Source organism: Gordionus sp. m RMFG-2023, chromosome 4, assembly GCF_954871325.1.
Source record: "Gordionus sp. m RMFG-2023 chromosome 4, tfGorSpeb1-WG-v2, whole genome shotgun sequence".
NCBI classification, from domain to species: domain Eukaryota; kingdom Metazoa; phylum Nematomorpha; class Gordioida; order Chordodea; family Parachordodidae; genus Gordionus; species Gordionus sp. m RMFG-2023.
This window is the reverse complement of record NC_088778.1, coordinates 22,783,627-22,797,938: the sequence shown is the minus strand read 5'-3', so window position 1 is coordinate 22,797,938 and position 14,312 is coordinate 22,783,627.

Sequence of the window (14,312 nt, the reverse complement as noted above, 5' to 3'; positions counted from 1 at the left end):
TGTTAATACTAAATTAATATTTAGACATTATGAAATATATTGATATTCCATTTTTAACATAGATTTGATTATAAGCTGACATAGTGAAAATATAATTTATATATATTTAATCTAATCTAATAATTAAATTAGCACTCATTTATTAATAATTTAGATAGTCTTATTAATTTATGAATAAAAAAATTAAATATATATATGATACTTAATAGAATTATAAAAGAAATCGTTTAAGGGAAGGGGGGGGGCTATTTTAAAAATTTTTAGTGTCCGCGGGCTATTCAAAATCAGGAGGCTCGAGCCCCTGTGCGCCCTCACCTAGTGACGCTATTGGATAAACTTTAAATACTAATACTAGATGATAGCTAAATGTTAATTTTAGTCAAAATAATAAATAAAATACAATGGCTAGATTTCCTAAGACTTATCTAATCAACTTATCAAAGTAATAGTTAAGAAATATAATGCAGAGAATAAATTTATAAGATACCTAAATTTAAAGTATCGATATTTTTCAAAGTAAATCTTAAACTTATCGGGGTAATTAATTTCCAAACTACTAAAAATTTACCATGGTTCTAAATATCTCATCTTATTCCACTTATGGGGAGAGGATAAACAAATTGTCTAACTGAGATTTAAAAAGGCGTTTCTAATTGGGGGGGGGGGATAGTATAGGCGTTCTGATTATAGCGTCATGCTACTTTTGGCGGCCCAGAGCATATAATTCTGCGACCCATCAAAGAATCACAATTCTATTACATTTAAAAAAATAAATATGAGTAACACATTTAAAATTATTATAGTGTAGGGGAAATGTGCCATAAATGGCCATGTGTGAAGACTGGCCACCACCCTTTAACTTTTCATCTATTGGACCAATTTCTCTAAAATTGGTAAAAATGTGTATATTTATGATATGTACTTTACCTAAGTTCATTTATTAGAACAATTCAATAAAAAAATATTTCAAATAAACTGTTTTTAGTAAATCTTTCTGGAAAAATCACTTTACACATTTTTTTGTTTGGTTAAATTACTAATTTAGATTACTGATATTTTATATAAATATTCCTTAGACATTTAGCATTATTCACACAAAAAATAGACTTTAAAAGCTTTATTTAATAGACATATAAAGGCGCTAAATAATAATAGAGAGGTGAGGTGAGGATTGTCTGGCCATGTATTGATTGGCCACAATTCGCACATTCACATATTCATATTAAAATGAAAAGCTTTTGCAAAACAACATTTGGTGAAATAGAATGATGAACAAGCTTAAGAATATTTAGTAAAATGATAATTAAGATATTAATTTATAATATTATCATTAAATAGATGTGGTAATAAATTGAGATTTTAATATTAATTAAATTAGTATATAATTAATAATTTTATATAACTAAAAAATGTAAAAACATTAACATAGGTCTTTTACAAATTTCATATTGTATTATTTCATATTTATAATAAAATTCTTAAATAATATATTATGACCAGACCAGTTAACACATAGTATATGGCCAGTCAATACAATACATAGTATGTAATAACTGGCCAGAAAAACAACTTTCACATAATCTCATTTAGCTCATAAAGTATTATATTTAGAGCTTTGATTCAAATTTTATTTTAAAGATTAATATTTAGGCTACACATTGATATAAAATTTGTTTGGAAATTTTGATACCTTTTTTTCAAAAAGCAAAAACATGGCCATTCGTGGCACATTTACCCTACTGTGTATATAATCAATTATACAAAGGTTAAAAACTAAAAAATAGTAGTATTTATCCTCCTCGCCTTTTTATTTGTTAAAAAGAAAATAACTCAATTTAGATGATGGCAGTTTACCCGCATTAGGGGAATTTTAGCTAACTGCCCCCACATTATTTAAAATTTTTTAACCAGCCCACCCGCTCACCCATTGTTTTGAAAAAAAAATAAACCATTTCGCTCAATGCTTCTAAAAATATTTACCATTCAGCCCAGTAGTGTAGCTACAGAGGGGGGTCGGGTTTAGACCCCCCCCAGAGCAATTTTTTTTAGATTATACGTTCAAAAGACTAAAAAGTGACTTTATATCAAATAAATATCATGAATATTTATATTTTTCTGGTTTTGATGTTTGTGTAAGTATATATTATATTACTATTGAAATTATTATGGATAGTAATAATCTACTAAATTATAATAACATATTATTGATGCATTTAAAAAATATATTTATTATATATTATCGAAGATATGGTTCCCCCAGAGCAAAAAAAAATTGGATAATCCGTTTAAAAGATGCTTTAATTTAAATAAATACCCCAAGATAATATTTAAATAAAAAGTTTGTTATGAATATGATTATGAACTTTAAAATTTTTCTGGTTCTGATATTAGTGGAAGAATCATATTACTTTTAAATATATATAAATTATAAAGTAAATAGAGAAAAGATAGAGTATATGGTGATTGGAGGAGATTAAACAGAGATTCGGCGAAAGCTGCAAATATTTGGGCTCCACTATACAAACAAACGGCACAATAGAAAAAGAGATAAAGAGTAAAATTAATCAAGGGTGGTTAAAGTGGAGATCTTTATCTGGAATGCTATTTGACAAAAGAATCCCACACAAATTAAAAGGAAAAATTTACAGTTAATAGTACAACCAACTATTCTATATAGTTCGGAAACATGGCCAACCAAAGAATAAGACGAGAGAAGTCTACAAACTATGGAGATGAGAATGCTAAGGATGATTGCTAGGGTAACAAGAAAGGATAAAGTGCGCAGTACAAGAATACTAAGTAGTTTAAAGGTGTGCCCATTAAGACTAAGTTAATGGTAAACAGACTTAGGTGGTATGGGCACACAATGAGAAGGCATATGAACTACATAGTAAAAAAGGTTAAGAGTTTGGAAGTGATGGGCAAACGTAAAAGAGGAAGGCCAAAACTTCAATGGGGCCATAAAGTTAGAGCCAATATAAAGAAGTATAAATTAAAGAGATTGTATGAATAACATAAAGTGGAGAGAGATGTTGAAGGAGCTTACCACCAGAAAAGGTGAAAGCTAAAGAGAAAAAAAATATATTATATTAAAGTCATTGATAATAATCTACTAAATTATAATAATATATTATTGATGCATTTAAAAAATATATTTATAATATATTATCGAAGATACGGTTCGAAAATAATAATATGAAATAAAATAGTGCATAATCTACTTTCTGGTGCTTATATTTCTAATAATATATATTTGGTATATATTTTGTTGCATTTTTATAAATGAAATTATTAAAGAGATTAAATTTTATGAATAAAAAGTAAAGGTAGTTATTTCCTACTCATTAAACACAATTTGATAATGAATAAAAGGAAATATCTAGGTAATAAAAAAATAACTAATAGATACTTTTATATAATTTTAGCGAAAAACAATGATACAAATTTACCAACTAATATCTTATCTGTTGAAAATGATAAGCATGTTCTAAATACACGAGGTTAAAATAATATAATGTGCTAATTAATATCTTATGCATTATAGGCTCTATTGAAAATAATGTGGATGGCCTATTTTTTAAATTTTCTTTAACCCACGCTTGTCCATTTCTTTTAATTTTATAAGCATCCATTAAAAAAATGATTCAGATATACATGCAAAAATATGTTATAATTTGAGAAAATACAATGACCCCATTTTATCAATAGTATCAATACACAAAGATCTCGTCATACATTGTATAAATACTTTTTAACATTTTGTGCTTAGTATTCCATCTTGTGTAAATATTTTCCCACTTTTAAAAATGTCAACGATTTTAGGTGACAAAATATTGCTCTTCTAAGGAAAATTCCAAAATAAAATTTAGTTGAGATGTATTCCTTAGAATTGTGTTCAGCAAATGAACAGATCATTTAGTATAATATATATATATATTAAAAATAAACGGAAAATATTTATATAAATATTTTTTATTCAGCAAAGAAATTTAGAATGTCTCAAAAAATTACGATCAGCTTTATAAAATTTACCCTTCCAACGCCTTTTTTATATTCGCTTCTTGATTTGTCACATATACAATTAAAAAACATTTTATATTATGCATAAAATTATATTGTCAAATAAGTAATGTATTTGCCAATTTTCCTTTAAATTTTTTTAGTGAATTTGCCATGTCATCATTTTTGTCGCTACTATGTAGATTGGAGGTTTGCATTAGGTGGGTTTTTTGTCCTCCCGCACGCCTGCCCATACTTTGAATGGGCATGGTCGGGGTTTTTAAAATATTTTTAACATCGGGTAGGTGGCGGGCGGGTTGAAAATTTTTTAAAGTAATGGGCGGCGGAAGTGTGCGGGTAAAGTGTTGATATTTTTCAGGAGAAATGAGCAGAACAGACTTCAATTTATTAAAAATAATAGTTTTATTTCATTATATTGCATATTATATATGTTTAATTAAAAATACATATAAATAAATAAAGAGTCAAACCAGCCATTAAAATAATTTTTAAATATTAGGCGGGTGGGATAAAGAAAATTTAGAAATAAATGGACGGGCTGGTAAATTTTTTAAAAAATATAAGTAAACGGGTGGGCGGGTTAAATAAATTATAAGACAATTGCAGGCCTAATGTAGATTGAGAATATTGTTTCAATTATTTTATAGAGATGTTATTTTTTTTATAGGATCAGAAATATTTTTATTCGTAGTAAATATAAAGATTATTTCAATATTTGTTTCGTGAATTAATTATATTATTAATCAATTTATATTTAATTTTTATAATTACAAAAAAAATTATTATTTTCCCTTATTCAATTTCTTAAAAAATAAATTATTTTCGTTAGAAGGAAAAACAAAATTCGGTAAATCACTGAATCACGGGGAAATTTTTAACATTATTTTTTTTTTATTTATTTATTTTTTTAAATTAAAAAATTTTTTTTATTGTTTGGTCTGGTAGAATGAAGTCATATTTTAATTTTAACAATTTAACTATAAATTGTCTAATTTGGTATTTTAATAATTTGAGCGATACAATTTTATAAAATTATAATAACTGAAAACAATATTAAATATAAGAGTATCAAGATGCCCAAATTAAACAAGTGCTTAATTTTAAATCTAAAAATAAATATTTCTTTTTTGAAATATTAACCTTTTTCCACACAATTTTTTTTATTTTAATAAGTTGATTAATTATTAAATATAATAAAACAATATTATATATATATGAGTATCAATTAAATTATATTTAATTTTATGGGTCATTCATTTTCAAAGATTTAAAACCCAACAATGCCCCAAATTAAACAAGTGCTTACTTTTAATTTATAAATCTAAAAATAACTATTTCTTCTCTGAAATATCAACCCTTTTCACAAAAAAAAAGTTATTATAAAAAATTGATTATTAAATAATTTAGTATTTGATTTAATAGTTCTAACTTAATAGCTTCATATAGAACACGTCTTGTTTTTTACATCCGGTGAATTTTTGAAAGAAAGTCATAGTACTGTATTTGTACTGGTATTTATTTTATTTAATCATGTTTATTTCTAGGTTTACTCACATTCTAATTAATGGTAAAATTAATATAGCCAATATATCCCTCCCATAATCAAATTTCTTTATTTAATCGGGCATGGGCTTTTTACCTAATCTTTTTATTTTCCCATGGGCGTTTAAGTAAGGGGCTTTGCCTCTTGCGTGCAGGTAACTGCGGCCTGCCCAAAAAACGTGGATGGTCCTCTTATTTAATTATTTCCCATTCTTTTATCCCAGTTAGATCGGCTCTTATGAGAGAACCAAGCGTTGCTCTGACATTTTAGGGCTAGTGCGGTTAATATCACGTAAAGAATTATGAAAATTTTCACAAGTTTTTTTTAAATATACTCCGTTTTATTGTAAAATTAATGAATTATGATAAAAATTTCCACCAAAATGCAGATGATCATTTATTTATTAAAAAAAATAAATAATAATATTAAAAAAAAATAAATAAAAAAAATAATATTAAAAATAAATAAATAATAAAATCAAAAATTTCCCCGTGATTCAGTGAGTAACCCAAAATTCATACAATAACAAAAATAAAAAGGTAAAAACAAATATATATGAAATATTGTGAAAAAAACCCAAAAACTAACTTTTTTGAAAATAGTGGTTGTGGCATTTTAAAATTTTAAATAAATCGATTTTCTCCTATTTATAAAATAATATAGATGTCGTATTATTATTATTACTATTAGAAAAATTATAGTTTGTTATTATCATTATTTTACTGAATGATTATTTTGTTTTGAATCAATAATTATATATAGCAGGGATGTGAACCCGGACCAGGACCCTGCTGAACCCTCGTATTTTGGTTGAACCCGAACCCGGACCCTTTTAAAAAGTGGAGGGTCCAAGGGTTCAGGGTAAAAAAATTAAAAAATAAATTTTTTTAAAAATAATGTAAAAATATCATTTTTAAATAATAATTAAAATTTTTATAATTTTATTAATTTTTTTCGTGGAATAATTTATTTTATCTTCGCGTTTTTCTTTCGTTTTTCTTCCTGGACTTCATTTCATTTCATTTAGAGAATGATACCATAAATTATTTTCTAGTGTAAGTAATAATATTTTATATGTAAATTTATTAATATACTATGTTATAGAAATACGTTGATTTTTTTGAAAGTGAATTATCTTGTAGTGCAAGTAATAATATTTTAATTGTGATAATTTATTTTCTCTTATTAGAAATACTTTGAGTATTTTGATTTAAAAGTGAAATATTTGGAATTATTTTGTACTGCAAGTAATGATATTTTAATTTAAGGAATATTTAAAAAGAAAAATAAATTTTTGGAAGAAGACATTATTACAAAGTCTACTGTCAGTATTGTAAAGAAGGATGAAAATAATATTGAAAAATTTTGCTAAAAAAAGCATTCATATTCAAATGTCTGAGGAGAATTTGAAGAATGCTTTAGTTGAGCTTGTTACAATAAATGGAAGACCTTTCAATATTATTGAGGATTGTGGTTTAAAAAAATTAATGATCCTATTAGTAAGGCAATTGGAACATTAATTAACCGTTTTTTAATTAAGGACTTAGTAATTAATGAATCAAAAAAAATACAAGCAAAAATAATAAAAGAAACAAAAAACAATTTCATTAAAAATTGATTCCGCCCAAAGATTAGGGAGAAATATTGTAGGAATAAATATACAGTATATAAAAGGAAATAATATAATATTAAGAAATTTAGATATGAAGGAGATTAAAGAGAGTTCAACTTCTGAAAATATAAAAAGAATGATATTAGAAACATTAAATAAATTTCATATTCCTATAAGAAACGTTTATACAATTACTACGGATAATGGTGCTAATCTAGTAAAATCAATCAAATTATTAAATGAATGTTCACTGGAAGAAATGGATGGATGATGATGATGATAATTATGAGGACATAAGTGAAATTGATTTACAGGAAATAATAAAAGATTTCTCCACAAAAATATACTTTATCAGATGTGCAGCCCATACGCTACAATTGGCTATTAATGATTCCTTAAAAAATAATCACTTTAAAACTATAATTGATAAAGCAAGGGGTGTAGTAAAATATTTAAGAACTCCCACAATTGTAAGAATATTAAAATCTATGAAAAGGTAAATGGCAATATTAGATTGCACAACACGTTGGTCCTCTATTTGTATGATGCTAGAGCGATTAATAAGTTTGAGATTTCTGTAATGATTCTATTATAGGAGCATGTAAAGTCATTTTGTTGGAAGATGATTGAAATCAAATAAAAGATTACTAATGTGTTGGTTCCTTTGGAGGCTACGGCAATAATACTTACTGGTTTTATATATAACACTGATAATGATAGCACATTGATGATCTTGAAATTTTAATTTTAGATAGAGAAGAGAAAAATCAAATTATCATCTGAGAGAAAGGAGGATCAAAAAATTCCTATTGCATTTTTAGAAAGGTCAAATATTTTAAAATTCTGGGAGGAAAATTCTTCAATATATCCAAAATTATATACCTTGTCTAGAATCGTCATGGGTGTACACAAGTACAATAATTTATGTATTATAAAAATGACTAGCTGTTTTAGGTATGTATAGAACGTGGATTTTCATCTGTTGTAATGTACACTTTTTTAATGTATATTTTATTTGATAAAGTGATTTATTTTAACAGATGTATTAATTTTTCTGTAAATGACTGATGATATTTATTACATTAACGAAATTGTAAAAATCACTTTTTCATTTTATATAAACTTTGGATAATTTAATTTTATAATAATAAAAAAAATATAAAGAGAAAGTTAACAAAATTTTAACTCAGAGTATCGCTATCAGAGGCGATACTCTTATTCCAATAAAATATATACGTTAAATTAAATAAAATTTCAATAATTATTAGATTCTTTTATTCAATTTATAAAAGATGAATATTCTTTTTAAATTACAAATATGAAAATGGTGCCATGTAAAACAAATGTTCCATAAGGGTTATTGCAGTCACAATTCGCAATTTTATAACCTACTATATTATCACTACGGCGAAATGATCACTCTTTCAGGTGCAGTATATTCTCATTTGTATTCGACTTTGAGAGAAGGCCACTATAGGCAAATTATTCCAAAATTGGAAATTAATATATTATAAAGGCAAAATAAAAAAAATGAATATTCCAAAATTGGAAATTAATATATTATAAAGGTAAAATAAAAAAAATGAGTATTCCAAAATTGGAAATTAATATATTATAAGGGTAAAATAAAAGGGATGAATATTCCAAAATTGGAAATTAATATATTATAAAGGTAAAATAAAAATAAAAATATTCAAAATTGGGAATTAATATATAAAGGTAAAATAAAAAAAGGATGAATATTCCAAAATTGGGAATTAATATAGTATAAAGGTAAAATAAAAAAAGATAAATATTCCAAAATTGGGAATTAATATTATTAAGATAAAATAAAATAATAAATATTAAAAAAAGAGACTTTCATAAGAATCTTATTCGATATTTGTTGGGAGGAGGTTTTCAAGTGAATATTATTATTAAAGTAATAGTGGAATAAAATATATGCATCAAATTATTCGAAATCTTTACCTAACTTACTATATTATCTATGACATTATTCATTGGTATTCTTTCAAAGAAATGAAATTCCTATAAAAACCATTTTTTAGTTAAGATATTGTATATGTTGTTTACTTCGCTAAAAAAAAATTTAATTAATCCTTATATAAAATTATTCAAGAATATAAGGAAATTATTCCAGTACATTCAAATAATGTTTGCGAAATCATATTCGAAATTATATTAAATGATTTACCGATAATAATGGGGAGATGTGTATGAAAATTTTGAGTATAAATTGTTTACATTATATTCTGTATTCGAATTGGAGAAAATTATGGTGAAATATTTAAAAATATATATTCTATTCTTAATTCGAATTGGGGAAATATAAATTTACGGTGTTACAGAGAAATTGTAGCTGGAGAAATTATTTAATATTTTTATTCTTATTCGTGAGACGACTAAAACGGCGTCCTCCTATGGACATAAAGCCGCATTTCTTAATTCTTATTATAAAGTCGATCAAGATAATTTATTTTCGGCGAAATTTTTATAAACACCAAAATAAGCGGAATGTTTAAATATATAGTTTGGAGTAAATGGAAAACGTCAAATGTGTATTTATATTTCGTATATTATTGGTCATATATTATCAATCACCCCTAACACTTGGGTTTAGTAATGGGTGGCGTGTTGTAATGTACACTTTTTTAATGTATATTTTATTTGATAAAGTGATTTATTTTAACAGATGTATTAATTTTTATGTAAATGACTGATGATATTTATTACATTAACGAAATTGTAAAAATCACTTTTTCATTTTATATAAACTTTGGATAATTTAATTTTATAATAATAAAAAAAATATAAAGAGAAAGTTAACAAAATTTTAACTCAGAGTATCGCTATCAGAGGCGATACTCTTATTCCAATAAAATATATACGTTAAATTAAATAAAATTTCAATAATTATTAGATTCTTTTATTCAATTTATAAAAGATGAATATTCTTTTTAAATTACAAATATGAAATCATCGTTATATATATTTTCAAATTTACGTGGAAATCTGAAGGATTATATTTTAAAAGATATCATGATTGTGCGATTGAATAAAATATTTAAAATATAAATTATTTTATTTTGAATTATGAATTATGAAATAATAAATGAATGGAAAAAAAATCTTGAGTCATTATTTTTATGTTCCCTGTAACCCGAACCCTAGACCCGGGTCCTTTTTAAATATATTACTGGACCCAAACCCGGACCTGAACCCTTTTTTTTGGTAGAAGGGTTCACATTCCTGATATATAGTAGAAAAAGAAAATAAAAAATAGTTATAAAAATCGACTAGTTTTTTTTTTAAAGTATTTTTATAAAAATACTTATTTTCCTTCGAGAAATAGAAAAAAACAAAGTACAAATAATATAAAGGGAAAAAGTAATATAAAAAGGGGGTAACAAAAGAAAAAGTAAGCGTAGATAAAAAAAAAAGAAGTTTTTTAATAAGAAAAAATTATTTTAGAAAACAGTGAAATTGAACCGGTATAAAATAATGGTTGCCAAGACAGATATGTGATTTTTTTTAAATAGAGAATTCATATTAAGGACAAAAGAGGGACATGCGGATTTATATTCAGGCCTCAAGGGTATTTATGTATTAAAGCCAAAAGGGAGTATTCATATTGGGGCCGAGTATTAGGATATTATTGAGGTCAAAAGGCGGATTAATTTTAAAAAATTAATAAGTCTGAGAGACAGAAATTTATTAAAAAGATTAGGCTTCAGAGGACGGTATTTTATTTAGAATAATTAACCGTTGTATTTTGATTGAATATAAAAAAGGAGTTAGAGTTCTCTTGTCTGTAAGCAACCTTCGCACAGATTTTTACAGTAAGACTTGTGGAGGTCCTGTCGCACATAAGTGCTATCGATTTTTTTTAACATACCTGACTATATTAATATATATCGCTAGGAACGGATGTATATGTGTATTATTAATTATTTAATATATTGATATAACATATTTTATACCAGAGAGTTGAGATTTTCATTTTCAAAATGATAGTTAATTTTTTATAACCAAAAAATGAAGACTTTAATATTTGTTAAATACAATATTTTTGGTGCGCTAGTAATATTATTAATATGGATATGTAGTTTAATTTTGGGAAGTGGAATGAGAAGAAGTCGCAGTGTAAAAATAAAGAGACAGACATTGACTATTGAGGGACATAATGGTGAGGAAGATGTGATGGGAAAGATAACATGGCTACCGGTTCAAGAGTTGATTAAGGGGTGGACAGTTAGTGATGTAAGCAAATCAATGCATAGTCCTGATAGGTAGAATTTTGATAATAATCGGGCGTTTGGGTCGTTTAGAGAGACAAAATAAAACTCGCGGGGAAGGAAACTATAAATAAGATAGAATTGTGAGTCTCGAGGGAGGGGGGGGTTATAATTGAAGTGACCCGGCCATATGATTCGGGATTGCCGCAAGACAAAATTTTTTAATTGTGGAAAATTTGGACATATAGCCATTTATTGTCATGAAACAAGAAAGACCTTGAATATTCTATTTTATATGATATTTTTATTCAAGTAATTTTATAGAATAATTTATCAATTGCATATAATGTGCCCTGGTATTGAAATAGCTTAAAAGCAACAAAAAATATTTTTAAGACAAAAAAAAACAAAACAAAAAAACAACAAAGATGAAAAAAAAATCGAAAAAACGAGAAAAAAACAAAAAAACGGGAAAATCAATACTAAAATTAACAATGCCATCAAATACTTAACAAACCACTATAGGGTGTTTTAGTTCAAAAGCTGTGCCCAGCTTTACAGCTTAAATTGATTCACTATTTGCAATATATTTGATTGCAGATTGTTGTTTCTTAAAACAAATAAATGAAAAAAATCATGCTCATAAGATAGCTTCCTAAATTAATAACTGAATTTAAATATATTAATTAAGCACTAAATATTAGTGAAAACGAAATGTTCATTGCTTTTATGATTCCAGTTTATTTGTTTTTTCGCAAATGACTTTTTATTCTTAATTTCGGCTACAAAAGTGATTTAGCACTAACCTCTACTAACGAAGCACTAAAGAATAATATATGTTTCATCGTTAGTGCTTTCAATCGACTTTTAAACGTGAAGTCGGCCAAAGTTTTGTTTTTGCTTATAACTTGTTTTCCTTAACTTCGGTACAACGGTTCGAATAACAAGCACTAACGAAGCAAAAAAATGCGGCCAGCTTCACGGAGCTGATATATTTTGGTGTAATTATTATTACTTTAAAAAAAACATTTGGGAGCAAAACATCGAATTGTTTATACAATGTCGCACCCCAGTTGTAAGCCTGTGATACTCTCAACTGGTCATCTGATAAGAGATTACCATGACTTGAAAATATTTATCATCATGACTCCCTAATCTGTTACCCGAGTAAAAAAATGCAGTGAATCGAAAGGAGGATTTATTAAAATAAATTTTTGATGTTTTAAAAGTGTAAAAATGTTTTTATGGATCATTATTGACCCAAGAAAGGAATTTAGAATTACGTCTATAAACGTAGACTCTTCACTCGAAATTGAATATTATGTGTTAAAAATTGTTATCTTATGCAAATGAAGGTAGTGTTGTTAAATGACCGGAGATTTGGGTTGATTTTTGAAAACTTCCCAATAAAATTTTTGCTAAAATATAATATTATGTAAGCTTAAAGATTTGGGAAATAGGGATCCATACCCTTCTGCCATATATGAGCAAAATCTCCTGGCTTACTTAATATTATTTTGGTCAAAATCTTAATGGGGCTATTTTTAAAATTACTCAGGAACGACCTGAAAACAAATTTTCAATTTACAATATTCTCATAGAATGCATATATAATAATTGTAGTCAAATCTTTTTGTGGTGGTAAATTTATAAAAAATGTAGATTAAATAAGATTACAAATACACGATTTTTATTATAAATTAATTAATCACAAACGGTTTTGATTTTTAAAATATAATTACAATGTATAATTAACATTATAGGATAAATACACTCCCAATCTCCAAAATCAATTTATTATGCCTAATTTTAATTTATAATATTATCTAAATATATTATTACAATAAATAATAGCTGGTTACCAAATATAAGCAAAATATGTTAAAGAAATATCATTGTTTCATCTAATATTTTCTATTTTTCTTGTTGATTTCTCTCAACTTAAGGAGTTAAATTAACTGATGCTATATTATACAAAAAGAATATACTATTTTCTATATTTATCGAGGATTGGTGTTATAATTAATTTAATTTTTGATATATAACACTATTTATATTCTTTGGAATGTAACGGAAAAATAACTAGTTACTTTTTAATGTTAAGTATTTAAATTTATATCTCATTTATTATCTTTTTATGATGATTTTCCAGATATAAAATTACTGTTTATTAAATATTAGGAACCTGCAGGCCTGGCCTGATACATGGGCTGGGCCTAAAAAAATTTTTAAAAAAACCGGGCCTAATATTTTAAACCGAATATTTTAAATTGTCATTATTATCTATAAAAATTAAAAATAAATAAAATATATTTTAAAAAAATCCGATTTTATATTTGTCAAAGTCAAATAAAATTTTATAAAACCAATTATTTTGAAATTATTTATTTATTTGCAATTTCATTTAAATTTCTTTGATTAAAATATGTAAATCGCTAATTTATTTTGTAGATTAAAAAATTTATATTGAAAATGATGAGTTATAATTTGCAATGCAAATTTACTTTTAAACAGTAATTAATTACTTTTTAAGAAATATAACTTATAAAAATTACTTTTCAAAAATAAATTTCGGCAACACTATTAACAGGTTTTTGGGCATTCAAAATGAATTTAATTAGCTTTAACATGTTTAGGAAAATTGTAAAAGTTTTGATATCCATACTTTATTTTACTTAAATTTACCTGGACTAACTATATTATTTTTTATTTAAAAGAAGAAGATTGATTTAATAATATGAATCATGTTTTTCTTATTAGACAAATATTTAAAAGGACAAGTAATCGGATATAAATTTCAAATTTTTACAATAATTTAAAGGGCCTACTTAGAAAGATTCTATCGTTATCAAACACCGATGTAAATCAGGTAACGTTACTTTATGTCTATTGTTCATTTATG